Source organism: Oryctolagus cuniculus, chromosome 1, assembly GCF_964237555.1.
Source record: "Oryctolagus cuniculus chromosome 1, mOryCun1.1, whole genome shotgun sequence".
Taxonomy (NCBI): Eukaryota; Metazoa; Chordata; class Mammalia; order Lagomorpha; family Leporidae; genus Oryctolagus; species Oryctolagus cuniculus.
The window spans coordinates 70,917,740-70,938,793 of NC_091432.1; the positions used below are offsets into that span (position 1 = coordinate 70,917,740).

Here is a 21,054-nt window from a genome sequence, read left to right on the forward strand (position 1 = left end):
AACACTTCCTTTTGTTTCTCTAGCACTCCATTTTGACACATATCTACGTCCTAATTATTATTATTTGCTTGCCTGTGGACTCAAGGGAAATTATTATTTCTTTCCAGTGTCCAGCATCATGTCTGGCACATAGTGGTTGCTTAATACTTGAGGGAATTCTCATTCTCTTAGCCATTTACTCTTTATTTTATTCAACTATGTAGCATGTAACATCTACTATTCATGCACTGGGTTGAAACACAAAGATTCATTTTGTTCAGCTCCTTATCTAATATGACCTGATCTCACCGTTTAGCAAATTTCAGTCATCAGTCAATATCCAGTTCAAATAGAACCTTTAGAATCTCTCCCTGATCACGTCAGTTCTCTTTATTCTCTTGGTCAATGTACTTTCTTAGTTCTTGTTTTTCAGTTTACTCTAATTTATTATTTACATCTGTCCACTTCTATATAAAGCTATCTGAGAAGGACAGAGAAAAATTACACATCTGAGGGTCTCAAAGCAGGACTTACTTGAATTACTAGCATCTACTTCTGGGTTTGTCTGTTGCACACTACATTCCTTTGCTCATGCTGCCATAACAAATGCATACTGGGAATAAATGCTACAAGCACTCCAGACGCTTATTGTCTTCAGTTTGAAGACGGAGAGTCAAAAATCAAGACGTCTGCAGGCTGGGTTTCTCCGGAGGAGCCTCCCCTTGGCTTATGGATGACTATCTTCTTGCTGGCTGATCACATAGTTCTCCCTCTGTGCACGTGCATGCCTCGTGTCTCCTTAGAGGCACCTCTTACATGACACCAATCAGATTGGATTAGAACCTCCCAGAATGGATCCACCTCTTTAAAGGATTTATCTCTAAAGAGTTACGCTCTGAGAAACAGCAGGTTAGGATTTTAACATATGAACTTTGGGAGGACAGAGTTCTGTATGTAATTTTATTAATTTCCACCTCAATATTTAGACCTGGAAGAGACAATTATCTGTAGATGTAAAACTCAATCTTTTTATTTATTTATTCATTCATCCATTTGAGAATCAGAGAGACAGAGACAGAGACAAAGCATGCTCCTATTGGCTGCTTTCCTACCCAGATGCCCTCAACAGCTCAGATTGAGCCAGGCTGAAGCGAAGAAAAAAGAACTCATCCCGGGTCTCCCAGCTAAGTAGCAGAGACCCATCTACCTGAGCCATCACTTAGTGCTTTCCAGGATACTAGGATTTAGAGTGAAGTTGGAAATTGAATGAAGGTGCTCAGATGTGGGATGTGCACATGTTTACTATGAGGCATATTCACCATGCACTGATCAAATGTGAGACAGGCTTGGGTGGGGCTTGAGTCCTTGCTATGCCTGAAGATTTGAGAGTTGGTGGTGGGATACTGCACAGGGTGAAACTTACATTCAGGTGTAGAATGACCATCATTGCACTGGGATTTTCTATAACATTTATTTGTTGGTTTTTGCAGAGACAAAGTGCCATGGGAGAGTAAAGATGACTTCATCTTCATTAGCATTTTCCAGTGGCAGGCCTCAGTAGACATAATTAATATACACTGACAAGCACCATTAAGCCCAGGAAAGTTTTCTCTGCCTTCCTGGACTCAAAGGAAAATATCAAGCTTCTTTCTTCATGATTCCCTCCTCTCTTCTTTTAGATGATTCCCATAGTACAATACCAGCAGTATCGTGAGTTCATACAAGAACTGGAGTCCAACCCTAACTCTACCACTTGCCAGTTGTGTGACTGGAACACTGCCATCCATGGTCCTGGGTTTCAATTTCCTCAGCTATGAACAAGGTTAGCTTCATCTTCCTCATTTCTTCTCCTGTGTACATTAAACTCCATCACTGTATATACAGCACAGAGCAGAGTTCTTGGTACACAGTATATTGCATTCCTTTAGGCTTCTACACTCAGTTTTCAGGAGGTGTGACCTCTGCTGGGACTGAGAGGAACAACTCAGTATTCCACTGTTCCTACTATCACTTGTGTAGAAGAAAATCTAGGGAGACTACTGTCCTGTTGCAACAGCCAACTAGAGATAAACTTAAAATAGCCCATTAAGCTAACGGGCTGAAGACTTGTCTTCAGGAATGTCTTCTACCAGGAAATGCTTAAGTGTTGGAAACAACTAATCTAAGAGATATACAACTATCAATGTAGGGACGCAGGAAATATGAAAAATATCATGCCCCCAAAGGAACACAATAGTCCTTTAAGAACAGGCCCCAATGTAAAGAACATTGATAAAATGTCTGACAAAGAATTTCAAAGAATGACTAAGTATTTTCAAAGAGATGCAAGATAATGCAGAGACAGTTGAATAAAGTTTGGGAAACAATGCATGATATGAATGAGAAATTGAGAAGAGACAGATTTTGAAAAGAACCAAGTTGAATAAAAATCACAATGGAATGCTCTGCATCAGACTAAATTAAGCAGAGTATCTGAACTTACAGTGTCTGTTGAAGTATCTCACACAAATCCACACATACATATACAAACATGAAGATAGCCTCTGAAACCTTTGTGATATCATCCAATGAACAAATTTTCTAATTGTGAGGGTCCTTGAGGATTAAAAAAATTGGAAGCATAGAAAATCTATTCAATGAAATAGCAACCTAAAACTTCCCAATCTTCAGAAACATTTAGACATCTAAATACCAGTGATCCGTGGGACCTCAAATAGACATAACCAGCAAAAACCCTCCCTGTGACACATTATAGTCAAAGTCTCAAAAATTAAAAACAAAGAGAATTCTAAAGTATGCAAGACAAAAGCATTAGATTACTTTAAGAGGGTGACCTTGAGACTATCAAGGATTTCTTTTAAAAACCTTATAGGCCAGGTAGGAATGGAATGATATAAGTTCTGAAAGAAAGAAAAAAGAAACTGTCAATAAAAAAATACTATATCCCAAAGTTACTTCATAAGTCAAAGAGAAATCAAGACTTTCCAAGATCAGTAAAAACAGAGGAAATTCACTAGCACCAAACTAGTCTTATAAAAGATGCATGGGGAGTCTTCTTAGGGAAACAAAAGGAATATAAGCACCCCTGATGAAGACAGAAGACAGTATAAAACATGTCAGGAGAACAACAAATGATATTCAAAATAAGCACAGGAACTTATAAAAATGACAGGATATGCCCATAACTAATAAATAATAACTTTGATTGCAAATGGACTACGTTTCCCAATAAAAAGATATATGTTTAATGAATTTGTGAAAAGGAAAAAAAAGACCCAGTGGTATACTCCCTATAAGAAACTCACTTCATCAATAAAGACACACAGACTGAAAGTAAAAGGATGGAAAAAGATATTTCATGCAAATGGAACCAGCTGAACAGAAGTAGTTGTGCTTTTATGAGACAAGATAGACTAAGATAAAGCCTGTAAAAAGGGACAAAGATGGTTATCATTTAATGATATCAGGGAGACATGATGATTATAAATGTAAATGTACCTAATGCTAATATACATAATTATATAAAGCAGACATTTATAGATGTAAAATGAAAGACAAGCTCTAATATAACAATAATAATAATAATAAAGGACTTCAACACTCCACTTTCATCAATGGATAGATAATGCACACCAAAATCAATAAAAAAAAGTAACAGAATTAAACTGTACTATAGACCAAATAAACATTTACAGAACTTTCTATTTAACACTTAAATATGCATTCTTTATATCATTATATTGAATATTATCTAGGATAGAGCATAATATATCACAAAATAAACCTGATCAAATTTTTAAAAAATGAAATCATATATCTTCTCTGATAACAGCAGATTAATATCAGAAATCACCCACAAAAGAAACGCTAGCAGTTATACAAATATAAGGAGACTGAGCAACATGTTTCTGGATGAACAATTGTCACTGAAGAAATAAAATGGTAATATAAGAATTCCTTGAGACTAATGAAAACAGAAACACAATCTACCAAAACTTACAAGATACAACCGAAGCAATACTAACACAGCAGCTTACAGCAATAAGTGTCCACATAAAAAATAGAAATATATAAAATAAGCTCACTAATAATGCATCTTTTAAAAGACCTAAAGAAATAAGCACAAATAAAACTCAAAACTAGTAGAAAGAAATAACAAAGATCAGAATAGAAATAGGTATAAACAGAGACTAAAACAGCAAAAATTGATGAAATGCATTGCTTTTTTAATGAGATAAGCCAAATTGATAAACCTTTACATAGTCTTAAAAAAAAAAAAAAAAGAGCCCACATTGTGGCACAGCAGGTAAAGCCACTGCCCACAACACAAACATCCATATGGGGCACCAGTTTGTGTCCTGGCTACCCCACTTCTGATCTAGCTCCCTAATGGCCTGGGAAAAGTTGTGGAAGATGGCCCAAATGATCAGGCCTCTGCCACTCTCATGGGAGACCAGGAAGAAGTGCCTGGTTCGAGGCTTTGGCCTGGCCCAAGCTGGCTGTTGTCATCTGGGGAGTGAATAAGTAGATGGAAGATGTCTCTCTCAAACTTGACTTTTAAATAAATAAATCTTTCAAATAAATAAATAAATAAATTTTTTAAAAAGAGACAGATTCCAGAGAGATCAACAAAAAAATGAAAATAAAAAGAGAAAAAAGAAAAAGAGAAGTCTCATATAACTAAAATCAGAGGTGAAAAATTAAATATTACAAATGATATTACAGAAATACAAAAGACAATTCGGTAATTTTATGAACAACAGTGCACTAACAAATTGGAAAACCTAGAAGAAATAAATTTCTATGTACACATAAGTTACAGATCAATCTAGAATCAATCCAGATGTCTACCAACTAAAGATTGGATAAAGAAATTGAGGTATATATACACTATGGAGTACTATTCAGCTATAAAAAACTGAAAATCTGTCATTTGCAACAAAATGGATGCAACTAGAAACTATTATACTTAGTGAAATAAGCCAGTGCCCAAAAGACAAATACCATATTTTCTCCCTTTTCTGCGGTACCTAATACAATACCTAAAAGGTAATCTAAAGAAGTGAAACTGATACGTTGAGATGTGATGATTTTGAACAGCCTTTGTCTCAGCTGTTGAGATTTTTTCTTCCATACTTCCATACTATTCTTTCTTCCATACTATTTACTTAGTTTAGAGTTAATCTTATGTATATAAAGTAACTGAAAATAGATCTTTGTGAAAAATAAGAATGGGAATAGGAGAGGAAGGAGGAAGAATTGTGGAAGTGCAGGTGGGATGGAGGGCAGGGTGGGAAGAATCACTATGTTTCTAAACTGTATATATGAAATGTATGAAGTTTGTATACCTTAAATAAAAAGATTTCTAGGTTAAAAAATAAAAATTTAAAGTGTAAAAAAATACAAAAAATGTTGAATTGTAAAGAAATGGAATATCTGAACAGATCAACAATGAGTAATGAGATTAAAATCATTAATAAAATGTTTACCAACAACGAAAAGCCCAGGATCAAATAATTTCACAGCTGGATTTTAGCAAACTTTCCAGGATAAATGGACACTAATTCTTCTCAAACTATTACAAAAGTACTGAAAGAGGAAATTTTTTTCAAATACATTCTGTGAGGCCAGTATTACCTTGGTTCCAAAATCAGAAAAGGATAGAATAAAATAGAAACTATAGATCAATATCACTGATAAACATAGATGCAAAAAGTGTCAAAAAATCCTAGGAAATAAAATCCAACAATATATCAAAATGATCATTCATCATGATAAAATACAATTTACCCCAGTAATTTAAGTATAATTCAACACATGCGAATAGTAAAGGTAATGTATTACATCAATAGAAGGAATGATATATATCACATTATCACATCAGTAGATGGAGAAATAACTCAATAAAAATTTAAATCTACTCATGATAAAAGAAAACTTGAATAAATTAGGTACTTAAGGAAAATAACACAATAAAGGCTATCCATGACAAAACTGCAGTTAACATACAAAGTGGAAAAAAGTCCAAAAGATTTCATCTGGAATTTAGAATCACAAAACAATGTCTATCTCACTGATCTTATTTAGTATGGTATTGAGAGTTTCAACCAAAGCAATTAGGCAAGATAAATGGGGTAAAAGGCATACAAATAAAGACAGGAGGAGTCAAATCATTCCTATATGAAGAATATTTGATATATATATATATATATATAATACCTGAAGATTCTGCCAAAATTATTAGAACCAATAAATGGATTCAGTAAAGTTGCAGAATATGAAATCAATGTGCAAAAGCCAGTAGCATTTTTACACATCTATAATGAACTTGCTGAAAAAGAAATCATAAGCACAACTCCATTCACGAGTCACAAGAAATGCTGCAGAATAAAGTGAAGCAAGGATGTGAGTGAGCTCTATGATGAAAATTTAAAAATAATGAAACAAATCAAAGAAAACACATCCCAATGGAAAGACCTCCCTTGTTTATGAATGGAAATAATTAGTATTATTAAAGTGTCCATGCTACCCAATGTGATTTAAAGATCCATTTCAATCATTATCAGAACTAATGACATTGTTTAAAGAAGTAGAAAAAACAACCCTAAAATTCCTATGGAATCATGAAAGACCCCAAATATTCAAATTAATCTTGAATAAAAAAAAAAACAAAGCTGGATGCATTACAATATTACATTTCAAGACATACTCTAGGGCTAATGTACCCTAAATAGCATGATACTGGCATAAAAATAGACACCTACTCAAATGTAATAGCCCAGAGATCCCAGAAACTGATTCACATATCTACAGATAGCTGACCTCTGACAAAGACACCAAAAACAAACACTACAGAAAGAACAATCTGTTCAATAAACAGTGCTGGCAGGGAATAAATGTTTAGCCTGATTAAGATACCCCACATCTTATGGTGGAGAACCTGTACTGATTCCTGACTCCAGCTCCTGACCCCAGCTTCCTGCTAAGGGAGACCCAGGAAGGCCATGAAACTGCTTCAAGTAACTAGATTCCTGCCAACTACATAGGAAATCTGGACAACACTCCCACCTCTGAGTTTGGACCTTAGCCCAGTCTCAGCTGTTTCAAGAACAAGGGAAGTAATCCAGTCCATGGAAGCTCTGTCTCTGTCTCTCAAATAAAACACAGTTCTGGGACAACTGGCTTATCCAGATGCAGAAGATTGAAACAAGAAACCATATCTCTGCATTTCACCCTACCAAAAAAAAAAAAAAAAACCAAAAACCTAAAAATGAATCAAAGATCTAAATTTAGGACCAGGAACCATGAAACTACTGTAAGAAAATATAGGATAAAGCCTTCAAGACATCGATATATGTGTGTGTATGTTTTTTGGATAATATCCTAGTAATACAAACAAAAGCAAAATTACATAAATGGGATTATGTCAAGCCAAGAATCTTCTGCACAGTTTTAGAAGCAATCAACAGAGTGCAGAGAAAACAGAATGACAAAAATATTTGTAAATTATGCATATAAGAATGTTCAGAAAGTATAAAGATCTCTACACATATTATAACAAAATACAAACAATCCAAATGAGAAATTGGCAAAGGATCTTAATAGACATTTATGAGAATAAATACAAATAAAAAACAAATACATTTTTAAGTGACCAAGTATCACTAGCCATCAGGGAAAGGAAAATGAAAACCACAATGTAGCATCATCATTTCATTCTAGATAGAATGTCAATTACCAAAAAGACAAAAAATTAACAAGTGCTAGTGAAGATAAGGAGAAAATTTTGGTAGGTGTGCAAATTAGCCCAGACATTCTGAAGAGCTGTATAGATGTTCCTCAAAAATCTAAATAATCCACCATACGATTCAGCTACTTCAGCTTCTGAGTACATATCTGAAGGAAATGAAATCAGTATATGGAAGAGATACTTGCACTCCCATATACGCTGCAGGACTACTACGAATAGGTGATATACAGACTTAACCTAGATACGCATCAATGTATGAATGGATAAAAATAAGATGATACACACACTATTGGATACTATTCAGCCACAAAAAGATGTAATCCTGATTATTACTTTTTCAGAAAAATGGAAGGAACTGGAAGTTATTATAGTAAGTGAAATAATCCAAAGACAGAAAGACAAACACCACATGTGTTCTCTCTTTGAACTAAATATGCATATAAGCTTTTTAAAGCAATGAGGGATAGAGCTAATCCATATCTGTAAGTTTTGAATTTATATTGTTTCATCCCATATACAAAACTTTTTATCCCAAAACATTGTTCCCCCTGATCCCGCTGGGGGCTTGCAAAGGAAAATAGAATGTTTTACCATGATTTTTGCTTCAGTGACTTTAGGACAAATTCAAAGTCCTAAACTCCAAATAAAAGGCAATCTGAATTTAGAGCAGTGATTATTAAAAGGGTGAAGGGTGATGTGATCATGAAAGGTTGGATGACTATTCCTGTTTAAGGAAGTTCTATGCCTCCTACTGAAGCAATAAGAAAATTTTAAAAAATTAAAGAATTACAGAATAGGAAACAAATTATCAGTATTCACAGATGATACAATTTGAAAGATATATTTTGACAGTGAAAGATCTACAGGTTTAGAGAAGAGTAAGATTTCTGAATATAAAGCTAATATATAAGAAAGTGCAATGCTATATATAACACCGACAAATATTTTATGATATAATAATTACAGTAAGACACCATTTTTCATTTACTCTAACCTATATGTGTATGTATGTATACTTAATGCCTAAAGTTGTATTAAAAATATAAAAAGATAACCTAAAACTAATAGAGAACTATATTCATTGACAGAATGATTATTGATTTCAGTTCTCTTCTAGATTGATCTTTAAGTTCTTTGAAAGTTCTATAAAAATATAAAAAGACTTTTTTTCAAACTGCTTTGTAATATTTTCAAAACTTATTTGCCTATGAAGTTCAAGAATAGCTGTGATAAAGTACAAGAGTAGGTAGATCTGCTGCATTACATTAAGATTTATAATAAAATCAAAATAATTGAGTGTAAAATTGGTACAGAAAAAGAAATAGGCAAGTGGCATAAGGTAGTCCCCAAACAAAGCCACATATTTGTGAAAACTTTGCATTTGCCAGGGTGGAATCCTGCTGTTTGTGAGTGATGGATAGACAAGTTGGTGAACATTGCTGGTTAGTCAGTCATGTGTATGAAAAACAATGAGATGGGACCTTGACCTCACCTGTACTAGAAAAGCCAATTGTAGATACACAATGCAAATGCAAAACAGTCAATTTTATACCTTTTAGAGAAAATATGAGGAATTGTCTTTACCTCACTGAGAGATTTCTTAAACCAGACACAAATTGCACAGAACAAAACAAGAATGTTTAAAGTTTGACTCTGTTTATGGAAAGGAAACCTTTATTAAATGGAAAGTCATAGGAAAGTCACCAGTGTATAAATTATGTAGAAACCTAATAGTCTGAGACAAGAGTTTGGTCCAGCAACTAAGCCTTTGCTCAGGATGCTTGCATCTCACACTGGAGTGTCTGGGATCAAATTCAGGCTCTGCTCCTGACTTCAGATGACTGCTAACCTGCACCTTGAGAGGCAGAAACAAACAGCTGGGTCCCTACCATGAACACGAGACACTCTGAGTTCCAGCGTCTCAGCTTTGGCCTACCCCAGCTCCAGGTTTGGCAGGCATTTAGAGAGTGAACCGTCTGATGAGAAATCCCTACCTGTTTCTTTCTCTCTGTTGCTCTGCCTTTCAAATAAATAAACTTCTTTGAAGATGCTGCTTTGGTTGCCCCCAAATCTATGCAGCAATGCTTGGTTTCAAGACCCGTTGTGTTTCCAATGCCAGGTTTCTGCTAATGAACACCCTGGTGATGGCTCAAGTACTTGGATCTCTGCCACTCACATGGGAGACCTGGAAAGAATTCCAGGCTCCTGCCTTTGGCCTGGCCCAGTTCTGGCTACTCTGGGTATTTGGGGGAATGAACCAGTGAATGGAAGATGTTTCTATGTCTCTGCTACTTTGCCTCTTAAAAAGATTAAAAACTAAAAAATATTATTGTAGTAGTTAAAAATGCCTATTATGCACTGTTAAACATATAAAAATTATACAATGAATAATAAAATGAACATCAGTCCCTTTAATAAAGCATTACCAGTGCAATTAGAGGCTGTTGTAATTGAGTTTTTGTTACTCCATGCTTTCACCATCACTTGGCATTATCAGACTTTTTAATTTTAAGCCATCCTATAGATTTAATGATGTATCTGGTTTTATTTGCCTACTTTTATCTACCATTAAAGTTTAGGGTCCCATGAACCACTACTTCAAATTTTTTGCCTGGAGTTTCCATCATGAGGGTAAAAAATCCAAGATTGTTTTGAAAACTTACATAATTGAAAGGCAGACAGAAAGACAGAGATCCCCCTATGTCTGGTTCAATCCCTAAATGCCCTCAACAGCTGGGGCTGACCAAGGTGAAAGCCCAGAACTCCATCAGATGACCCACGTGGGTGGCAGGGACACAAGTACACCTGCTGCAACCCAAGGTGTACACTAGCATGCAGCTGGATCGGGAGTGCAGCCGGGACTGGACCCAGGCACTCTTCCATGGAATGACAGCATTCCAAGCTGCCACCTGCCAGGCCAGATGGCCATTCCCTCTATGAGGATTATGACTCCAAGTTTAATAACTAAGTCAGAAGTAAAGGGAAGCCAGTTATTCAGCTTCGTATTTTGAGACCTGGTTCGTACCAGGCCAAGGGAGGAGGTAAAATGATGAAAATAGGGTGCAAGTGAGCGTGGGGAGAGAGCAGAAATCTGAGGTGCCAGGTGATCGGGTTGCTGAGACTTCTCCTGATCAATCACAGTTCTTAAATATGCTCAACTCCCTAAGACCTCTTCCTTCAGGAAATCGCCCCTTCATCGAAGTCAATTACCTTTTTTTAAAAGATTTTTATTTATTTGAGAGGTAGAGTTACAGAGAAAGGGAGAGAGAGAGAAAGGTCTCCCATCTGCTGGTTCACTCCCCAAATGTCTGCAACAGCTCGAGCTGGGGTGGGATGAAGCCAGGAATTTCTTCTGGTCTCCCACATGGGTTCACGGGACCAAGCACTTGGACTGTCTTCCACTGCTCTCCTAGGCCATTAGCAGAGAGCTGGATTGGAAGTGGAGCAGCCCAGACAGGAACCAGAGTTCTTGTGGGATGCTGGCTCCGCAAGGTGTAAGCATAGCCTAGTACATAACAGCGCCGGCACCTCCTTTCCTTGCATTACTTGTTAAGTTCCTGTTGTTCACTTATGTTCAGTAACTTTCCACCTATGAACATTATTTGCACATGTGCTGTTTCTTTTCTACTTTTTCTCTCATGATGTGATGTCTAATTCCTTGCAAACAGTTTAGGATGTTCTCAGTAGCATCTGCTGCAACAGCACCAGGTTGGTACAGGAGAAAGACAGGCAAGAAAGGCAGGAAGAACTAGAATCAAACCTCAGTTTCAGACCTGCTAGCTGTGCTGTCTTAGTATAGTGACTCCAGCCCTTAATTTACTGGAAAGTGGAAACTATAATTGCTAAACTTTCAGGAACTTGTGTTATTAGAATTAAAAGTATCAATTACAGTAGCTAAGGCAGAGCAGGTGCCTGGTAAACATGAATTCCCTTATTTCTTCATTCTGTTAGTCTGAAAGATCTAGAACTTATCTTCAGTAACGAGAGTTATATCAACACCAAAAAAACATGGAAAACACAACTTTAATGGTGATCTAGCTATGCAGTGAGCCTAACTTCTTTAAAATAAGCAGCTATTTCACTAGCACATAGAGAGAGATTACAGATACACTGAGAACTTACACTTAGCAGCCTGTAGAACCCTGAGGTTCTGGAAGGGCTGAGGTTTAAGAACTGGTAAAATCCAGGCTATGAAAGCTCCCAAGGACACTGGGACACTCTCTTTTCTCTGTTCCTCTAGCACACAAGTCAAAAACATCCTAAGATCACAGGGCCAATTTCTGCCTTTATAGTGCCATTCTTTCTCAAAGCAAGCAAAAATTAACATGAAAAATAAACATAGCTCTTCACTATTCTCAACACATACAATAGTACTTTTTAAAAAGCCTCTTTAATGTCCTGTGTTTCACTGAAGATATGAAATCCTTCATCTTTCAAATCACACATTCATGAGTGAAGTAAACATGTCTTGCTTTCTAGAGGGTTCTGAACACATCGTGTACTACAGTCCTGTCACCTGCCATGGGCATTCCATACCAATCCAACAGCACGAGGATTCCCCTTCCTCCCCAGGGACAATCATCCAGTGAGTTGAAGATGCAGCGCTGTGTTCCTTCTGCTTGTTCTTCTCTTGGCAAAACACACTTTTTTTTTCCTCAACTACTGTTGAAGATAAAGTTTTGTTTCTTAAACAGGGTAATAAAGAGAATATATTCAAAGGAAAAGGATCTTGTATAGAAAAAAACATTCTAACAAAAAGGAACAACATTCTAATGTTTTCAGAACAGAAACTCATGGGACAGGATTATTTCCTCCTTTACCACTCCCACTAAGCTTCTGTTAAGGTAGTCTAAGATGGCCTTAGTGGCTGCAGTGACATTGTCTCACTTGGACACAACTCAAATCCGAGTTTTCTCTGTGTGAACTGCTGCTAGACTGTGTCTGCACATCCTGTACTGGCATGACTGGCCAGGTACTTATTGGATACTCACCCTGTACTACAGGACACTCACTATAGTGAGTACATACTACTCACTATGTACTACAGGAGGCACAGTCAGCTCATGCAGCTCTACCCTTCAAGGTGTTCTCAGTCTCGTAAGGGCAATGGGTGAACTTGTGATGGTGATATTGCATTAGAAGTATACAAAAAGATTCTTAGAGCAGAGGACTAAACCCAGACTTCAAAAATGGCAAAACTTCCCGCATGAAGTGATACCTAAGGATGACTGTGAAGAGGATAGAGGAGCCAAAGCAGAGAGCGCCTCAGATTCCGCACAGAGTAATGGCTATGTTCCGAGGGTCAGCGTCCCGAGAGATTCCATCTCAGAAATCAAACAGCATCACTTCAGCCATAATCTGTGAGATGACGAAGTCACCAAGGCTACACAGGAACCAGGGGACAGGCCACAGACTCCACCTCTTCATGAAATATGGTCAAGTTTGGGGAAGAGCAGGTCTTGGAAAATATAATTAATCACAGAAATATTGCAATGTGGTTGATGCATAGAGTAGGAGAGGTTCAGGGGTGGCCAGGGATGGGAGCAGCAGAAATGAGCTGAAGCTTGTTAGTTCTGCGTTTTTGCTCCAATCCTTACTTTCTATCAATTTGCATCTTTCCCCATTTTCTTGCCCAGGAACTCTGCATTCTGTCAAGTGAGTGGAAACAACCTGGAGAAACAAGTCTTCAACATGTCAGGAAATGTGCCAACACGTGCAAGTCTTACCACACCTTATTCTGTTCAAGTTTCCCCATATGGAGGGAGGAATATTTATTGGTAAGGGAGAATTAATAGGTCCAGTGGACTGCATTTATAATGTGGAATCAAAGATTGGAGTCCTGTTCTCAGGGTCTTATATAAGCTCCAACACTGCTTTAAGACTTCATTCCCTCCTCTATACAATGTAGATCAAAATAGTGCTGAATTGCTACAAAGAAAAAAGTCAAACAGTGCTGTGAAAAATGTGAGCTATCATTAATAATTTATATCCCACATCAATTTCAAGAATCTATGTTCCATGAGGGCAGGAATCATAACCTTCTTTTGTATCCTGGGGTCCGCAGTATGTAAAATGATGCTCATCTCATAGAACAGACTCAAACCAAGTACCAAAAACAGACTTGTCACATGAAGGATTGGATGGATTGTTTTTTCAATTGTGTGTAAACAAGGCCGTGTGTGTGTGTGTGTGTGTGTGTGTGGGAGGAGAGAGACAGAAAGAAGGAATTGATCCAAGGAATGCTAACAGGGTATGTTACTAGACATGAATGAAGGTCTCAAACTCATCTAATTGTGCGCTCAGAAATCGTGTGACCAAATGCTTCAAAGTCACTGCTAGAACCTAGAGTCCAGAGACATGAGCAGCTTGGGGTTATACAGATGGGAAATGGCAGGCCTGGGTGGAGAGCTCAGTTCTTCCTGTGGTGTGTGGGAGTGTGGAGGGTGCAGCCATGGCTATGATTCCAGATAGCACTCATCCATCTCATTCTGGAGACCCACTGATTTAATTGGTCCTTAAGCTAAAGTTAGAAAAACAGTTTATAAGGAAATCTTTGTAAAAGAGAATCACATTTATTATTATGTAAGTCTTCTGATTTGCATACTCAATGGTCTTTTTGAATATTCATTGCCTTCTGCTAGGTGGAGGCACTTTTGCAGTCTCCATCTGTGTCCTGTGTCCCCTTCTTCAACACAGACAGCAGTGTTATGGGGGCTGCCCATGGAGAACTCTGCAAAGCCCCAGGGCAGTGTTCATTTAAGAGAAAGGTCCTATAGCAGCTATTAACACTTATTAATACTGTCAACACTTACTAGAAGTTTTATTCTCCATTGCAATGAAAATGCAAACAGCTGTGAGTTTTCATTGGCGAGGAGGGATCTCATCAGCTGAAGGTTTTGTTTGTGTTGTTAAAGAATGGAAGGTGACATTAGGTGAGTACCTACAACCACCTCATAGGGCAAGTATTCCAAATTCCATTTTGATAGTTAGCAGACAATAGCTCAGAAAGTAATTCTATCAGAACAGTACTCTAAGATCTGGCAATATATGGGGCTCCCTAAACAGTGCTTCTCAACCTTTTTTTGCACATTAGAATGATCCAAGAAACTTAAAAACTACTGGGGTCTTACTTTGCTTGTTACTGATTCAACTGATCAAGAGTAAGATTTGCATACTACAAATTTTATAGTTCAATGAAATTCATTATGTGGTCAATGTTGAGAACTACTGATATAGACAAGGAGTTGACAAACTTTATTTATTTAAAAGACATCTTTTCTGTTCAGTCCTCAAATACTTCCAACAGCAGATATGGGGCCAGGACAAATCCAGAAGCTAGATACTCCACATGGGTGACAGGGACCCAAGTGCTTGAGTCATCATCTGTTGTTTCCAGTGTGCAGGTAGCAGGAAGCTGGATTGGAATTGGAGATGGAACTTGATACCAGGGCACTCCAATATGGGGTGCAGGCATCCCAAGCAGCAGCTTAACTCACTGGGTTATACCATCCAACACAAAAGCCTTAGTCTATGAAGGACAGAGATGAAAATTTTTTGCCTTTGCTATTCTTGTGGTCTCTGTCCCAGCTGCTCATCTTTGGCACTGTAGCACAAAAACAGCCAAGATCATATGTAAATGAATGAGCCTGACTGTGTTCCAATGAAACTTTGTCTACATCAAACAGCTATGGCCCACAGCCTGCAGTTTGCTGACCTAAAAGTCTAGAAACTGAAGCCATCAAACAAGAATGAGATGGGTATGTTTATGGCCAGGTGACTATTATTTTGTGGAAGGAAGCTTGGGTTGGTTAGGGAGAATAAAGCTGAAGTAATTCTTTCAGAGCCAATCTCGAATAGTATTATAATGAAAAATTCTGTTTTTTTTTCCCCCAGTGGAAAGTTAATTTTCTATTTTAAGAAAGGTCCACTGTGACTAATATTAACATTTTAAAAGACGGAGGCTGCTTTCTGTTCAAATAAATGTATAAGTAAACACACACCACCTTTATAGCTGATATCTTGAGAGCATTTTACACAAAAGATTCATGGTCCACATCATATTTCTGCTTATGTATTTGGAGTAAATACTGGGGCGTGCATACTCATAATCTGTTTCCATCATTTTTCAGACTGTTACCTTTGACAAAAAAAGAATATTGCAGGAGCAGCCAGGGGTTTCACTGTCCTTGCTGGAAAGGGAAATGCTTTGCATTTAACAGTATAATTTGAAGTTTCCCATTTGGCTTAGCTGTTTACATGTCTCTGAGCTTGCCAGCATTGGACCAAAGCTTTTTATGCCTCCTTTGGCAAAGTTGTGACACAGTTTTGCCTTTCTCCTTCCTACTGCAAATATAAGCGGACTTCAAAATATCTGTGGAAAAAATAATTAAAGGTCTATTTTGATGCAAACATAAGTGAAATCCATGCAATTTTTTCTTGATATGCTTTTTCCATGAAAATCTTGAGGATACCACATAAGCCTGGATTTGTAAAAAAAAAATCACCAAAATAATATTATTTTAAGTTCTATTTTTCATGAATTTTTTGAAGTACCTTCACATACAACCCAAGGTCTAGACTGGCCTGGTCAGAGCAGGGAGCAGATGGAGAGGCCAGCACTGATGGAGAGTGTGTGACATTTGGCAGGGTACTGTGTTGTCCTGTCAATACAAGGTGGTGGGCAAGAGCTAATCACTTGCGAGGTCACAGCCTCCCAGCTTCTGCCCATCCCATGCTGAAAGACAGTGGGGTTTCTGCTTCAGTCTCTCCTGTTTGTGGCCACTGCTCCACCTATTTCCAAGTTCCTTACGGTTGCCTTACACTTCACAATCTCCCACTACCCCTTAACCAGCTAAGTGGGATTGGCTCTGGCTCTAAAACCCAGTATATGGGCCCAATAATGATGATTACACCAGGAATGATTAGCAAGAACAATGATTAATAATAACAGTAATTCTATGAACAAACACTTGGCACTCTCTGTGTGCACGTCTTGAAGGTACTTTTCCTATGCACTGTTTTGGCCCTGACCAGGTAATAGCAGCTTGAAGGGAAGATAGTTCAAGCAATCCTTACAGTAGGGATAACCTGTTAACAGGTAAATACTCCCTGTACTCCTTGTCACTGCCTGGAAACCTGCTCTGATTATTCTTGTGGAATTCTCTGCCTCCACCTCTGCTCATGCACCTTTATCCTGGACAACATCAATCAGATTAAACACACTTGGCCTTGGGTGAAGGCCAGCATTGAATCCAGTTTTCAATTCCAGCAGAGATACTATGGGCACAAAATGCCATTCCCTACTGGACATCCATAACATAAGGTCAGGCCCACTGATGATCCAGTGTAGCCCAGGCCTGATGCTTTCATCTTCTAAACAGTGTGAGGTCCTCTGCATGGCTCATGTCTGTGCCTGCTCATCCTTGGCACAGAGAACACCAGGATGAGGCAGAATTGCTTGCCACCATGGCTAAGTGTAGAGACTAAGTAGGGAGGAGGAGGTATAATCTTATCATCCACATCATTACCACTGCCACCATCACTATCAATGGCATCTTGATCACTGCCACCATTATTACTTTCCCATTTCCAAAAGACCAGCAGCAGCGCAACTAACACTACAACCATCATCACCACCACCACCCTCACTCCCACGTGATCGCCGCCTACAACACAACCCCTTCTTTCATGCCACAACTTTTTGCACATCTATTTGTCTTCAGGTAGCAGTTTTTCTTCATGACATAGAATCTTAAAATGATCTGATTAAAGATGAAGATATTGAAAAGTTGGAGAAGGAAGGGGGTTTATCCATGGTCACCAGCTCACAAATGTGGAGCTAGGACTTAAATCTAGCTCTGTTTGATACCAGTGCCCAAGAACTTTCCATAGCAACAATTCACATCCAAGTGCTTGCTCTATGGGAGATGCTATTCTAAGCCAGTGGATTACCTCTTTTAAGCCTAACAACCACCATGACAAATGCATATACTATTACTCAAAACAGTCAAAGAAAATGACACATAGGATGATCAAGTCACTTGGCAAAAGTCTTGGGGCCGTTACTGTACTTGGTTTCCAGTGCAGACTATCAGACTCCAGCATCAGTCTTCCAGAACAGGCTCTCACCTGCCTCTCACAGATGCTGCCAGGAAGCTTCCCAATACCTCAGGCACTGTGCCTGAAAGGAGGGGGGGAAACCCAGTGACCCCCGAGAGTCAGGGATTCCCTAGAGCAGACCTCTGAGATAAATCATGCCAGAGTACACAGGCATTTATCAAGCCTGATAGCATCCTGGCTTTCTGTGCTAAAGAGACTACAGTTCTTGAATAAACGTGTTCACCTCCCCCACCTCTGTTTGCCCAGTTGTAGATTTTGCTTCTTGCATTCTAAGCAAAGGAGCACACCGAGAAAGCAACTTCTTTGTCATGCTTTAAAAGCAGATGAACTTTTTAAAAAGATACAATGAAAACTAGATTTTAGGTGTTATATTACCACTAAAAGTAGTAGCATTTGTTTCACATTGTTTCAGAGCCATGGTTTGAATTGTGGGAGTGAAAGCTGAAGTTGAGTCCCTGGTTAAGGGTCAGTAAGCTACTTGTAAAATTAAAAAAAAAATATGGTTGTTAGTGAAGTTAGTAAAGATAACTTTTTTTCTATTTCCCAAAGCTCTTTCCCACTGAGCACAGTGCTTGTGCCATGATGGCTCACAGATCATCAGCCCTAGGGATCAAGTGGGTCCCGAGACTCTAGATCCTTGGTTTTGTGATCTTGGTTAACCTACAAGAATTTGCCATTTGTCAAACAGGGTTAACAGTAATATTTAACCCTTAGGCTTGAAACAAAGTGAACGGATGGTGTTTGAATTTTTTTTCAAAGACCCCAGGGCTCAGAGGGGCTGGCCTCTGAATGACCTCAGTGAGCTGGTGGCAGAAGACATCCTTGGTTCAGGCCCTGGAGCTTCTCCTTGACTCCACCTTGCTGCCGCTATGTTCAGTCACGCCATCTGTTTCCTTAGGAATAAGAGTGCGCATGAGGCTAACTTGAGCCAGGGTGTGGGTCCCACCCAGGGCCACAGATGAAGGTGTGGGGGGCTAATGTGTTCCTCCTCCGTCCACTAAAACCTTTCCACTGCCCTGTATCCTCCCAAGGGCATTTTCCCAGCTTTGGTCCCATGACAGTTCCACACTGTTGAAGGTGTTGCGGAGGCTACAGTTATTATACTTATTAGCATTTTATGAGCTTGTTATTCACCCCTTAAGCTCCTTAATATGAAGCAGCACATTTTAAAAGCACAGCACATACTTAATTGATTCTGATATAAAAGGGTTGCTGGACTCCATGAGTTTTTGTCTTTGCTTCTGAGTCTATGATGCATTAATGGGGACAATATAGATTTATGGACTTAGAAGTGGTACAAGACAGCTCAAATTTTTCTTTCCGGAGATCATACAATTGTGTTAATTCCAACGGACCTTGCTTCCTGCTATCAGGAATGATGACCTTTGTTTAACCTCTGAATTTTTTTCTGGCATATGCATCATATGCAAGCTCCAAGGGATTCAAAAGATCTACTTCACGCGGTGGTAACTCACATTGCGACTCTAGCACTTTATCAGCTTTCACTTACAGAAGTTTGTCAATGGCTTTTCTCAGCTCTTGTGGAGTAAGTTTCTTTGTTTTACAAAAGGCTGCAGCTAAAAGCTAGAAAACTTATGCTCTAGTTATGTGACCTGTAAAATGCAAATTTAGGCTCTTTCCTGTAACCTGTAAAATGCAAACAAAGCATTTGTTCTGGGTGCTTCCATGTTGTTAGTGGCCACATGATTCGAACTCAGGTTCCTTTACTCCCATTTTCTTGATATTTGAAATATTACTTAGAAGCAGGTAAATATAAGTACATTAAGAACATCAAGGAATATAAAAGCACAAGAGATTATTATTACTGTCATTTACTGGGAAAATATCTTTTTTTATTTATTTATTTGACATAGATCTCCCATCTGCCAGTTAACTTCACAAATGCCCACAATAGCCAGAGCTAGGAACTCAGTCTGGGTATCTCATGTGAATGGCAGGAACTCACATAATTGAGTCACTATCTGGTGCTCCTAGGGTACGCATCAGTGGGAAGCTGGAATCAGGAGCAGAGTAGGGGCTCAAAGCTAGGCACTCTGATACGGGATGCAGGTGTCCCAACTAACAGCATTTCTGCTAGAACAAATCCCTGCTTCTTTCTTGCATAACAAAAAATTAGCAACTAAAGCCAAAATTGTTTTATTTCAAGTTTAAAAAATAGTGATGACTACCCTTGTGACCACCAGTTACTGGCTGCGTATATATTTTCTAACATTTAAGGGTAGAAGACAGCAGACCAGTATTCCACAGATGATGGGGATACTGACAATTTGGATGTGGCCTGAGAGTTTGAACTCCTGACTTTTCCAAAGGAGATTTATGTTCTCCCCTTCCCTCTGTTTCCTGCCATGGGCAGGGAAGAACTCACATGGAACACATTCAAAACATGTGACCTCCACCTCCCCACTGCAGCCGCATGTTGAACTAGCTGACCACTTTGTTTCCCAAATATTTGCATCACTTCAAGGAGTAAACATGCCAATCACGATGCCACGAACGGCTCTCCTTTTCTCCTCTTGCCTTCCCTAAGTGTCCCCTTTTATGTCAAGTCCCATGCTAGTTATAGGTTTCCTGAGGCATCATTCTCCCAGTTTCATCAAGGACGCGGGGATGTCAACCTCCAGTGATGGTACAATGAGAGGTGTTTAGGCTGCAAAGCAAGAATAAAGAATGAAGGAATAAAGGCAAGAGTCAGTGAAGTCTGGGTAGCAGATGGGATGCTTGACTTGACTTGGGGGATATGCAGGCAGTAACTGGATGTGGGACTGTGGGGCTAACGTGCTTGCTCCAGAGGAAATGGGGCACCCAGAAGCAGGGAGCTGCTTAAAAACATGACACAGTCTAAGAATGGCAAGTTTGGGGGTTTCTTGCAAGACAAGTGCTGATCTAGGTGTGGGCAAGTGATAAAACTTGCGAAATAGGCAGGTATCAGGTCTTTGAAGGCCATGTGAGGCTAGCACTTTCACATGTGGTAGAAATCCAATGTTCTGTAGGCATGGGTATTGGGAATCCCATAGATGGGAGGATGAGTTATACATCTAAGACCTCAGTTTTCAGGTTCCTTCATTTCTTTTCTTACACACCGATAGTATCAGTGTTTCTCAAATGCAACTGGTTTAGAGGCTTCAGTCTTTGAATGCAGGACATGGGGCAGGTACTGCTGAGTCAGTGCTTCCATGGCGCTCTTT

The 21,054-nt window shown here is 38.7% G+C and overlaps 1 protein-coding gene and 1 long non-coding RNA gene across 8 annotated transcripts in view; one reads left to right on the forward strand and one right to left on the reverse strand.

The window, feature by feature from the left end:
• Positions 1-21,054, reverse strand: part of TENM4 (teneurin transmembrane protein 4) — a 2,118,216-nt gene that overhangs the window by 1,202,996 nt on the left and 894,166 nt on the right. The gene's annotated exons all lie outside the window — the stretch shown is intronic.
• Positions 1-21,054, forward strand: part of LOC103349864 (uncharacterized) — an 80,009-nt gene that overhangs the window by 25,339 nt on the left and 33,616 nt on the right. For 2 of the 3 annotated variants that reach the window (XR_007910166.2, XR_011384731.1), the window contains exon 4: positions 13,366-13,506. This is a non-coding gene — a long non-coding RNA (uncharacterized lncRNA). Of the gene's footprint in view, positions 1-1,658; positions 1,802-13,365; positions 13,507-21,054 lie in introns of all 3 variants that reach the window. The other variant, XR_007910167.2, reaches the window with a different exon arrangement.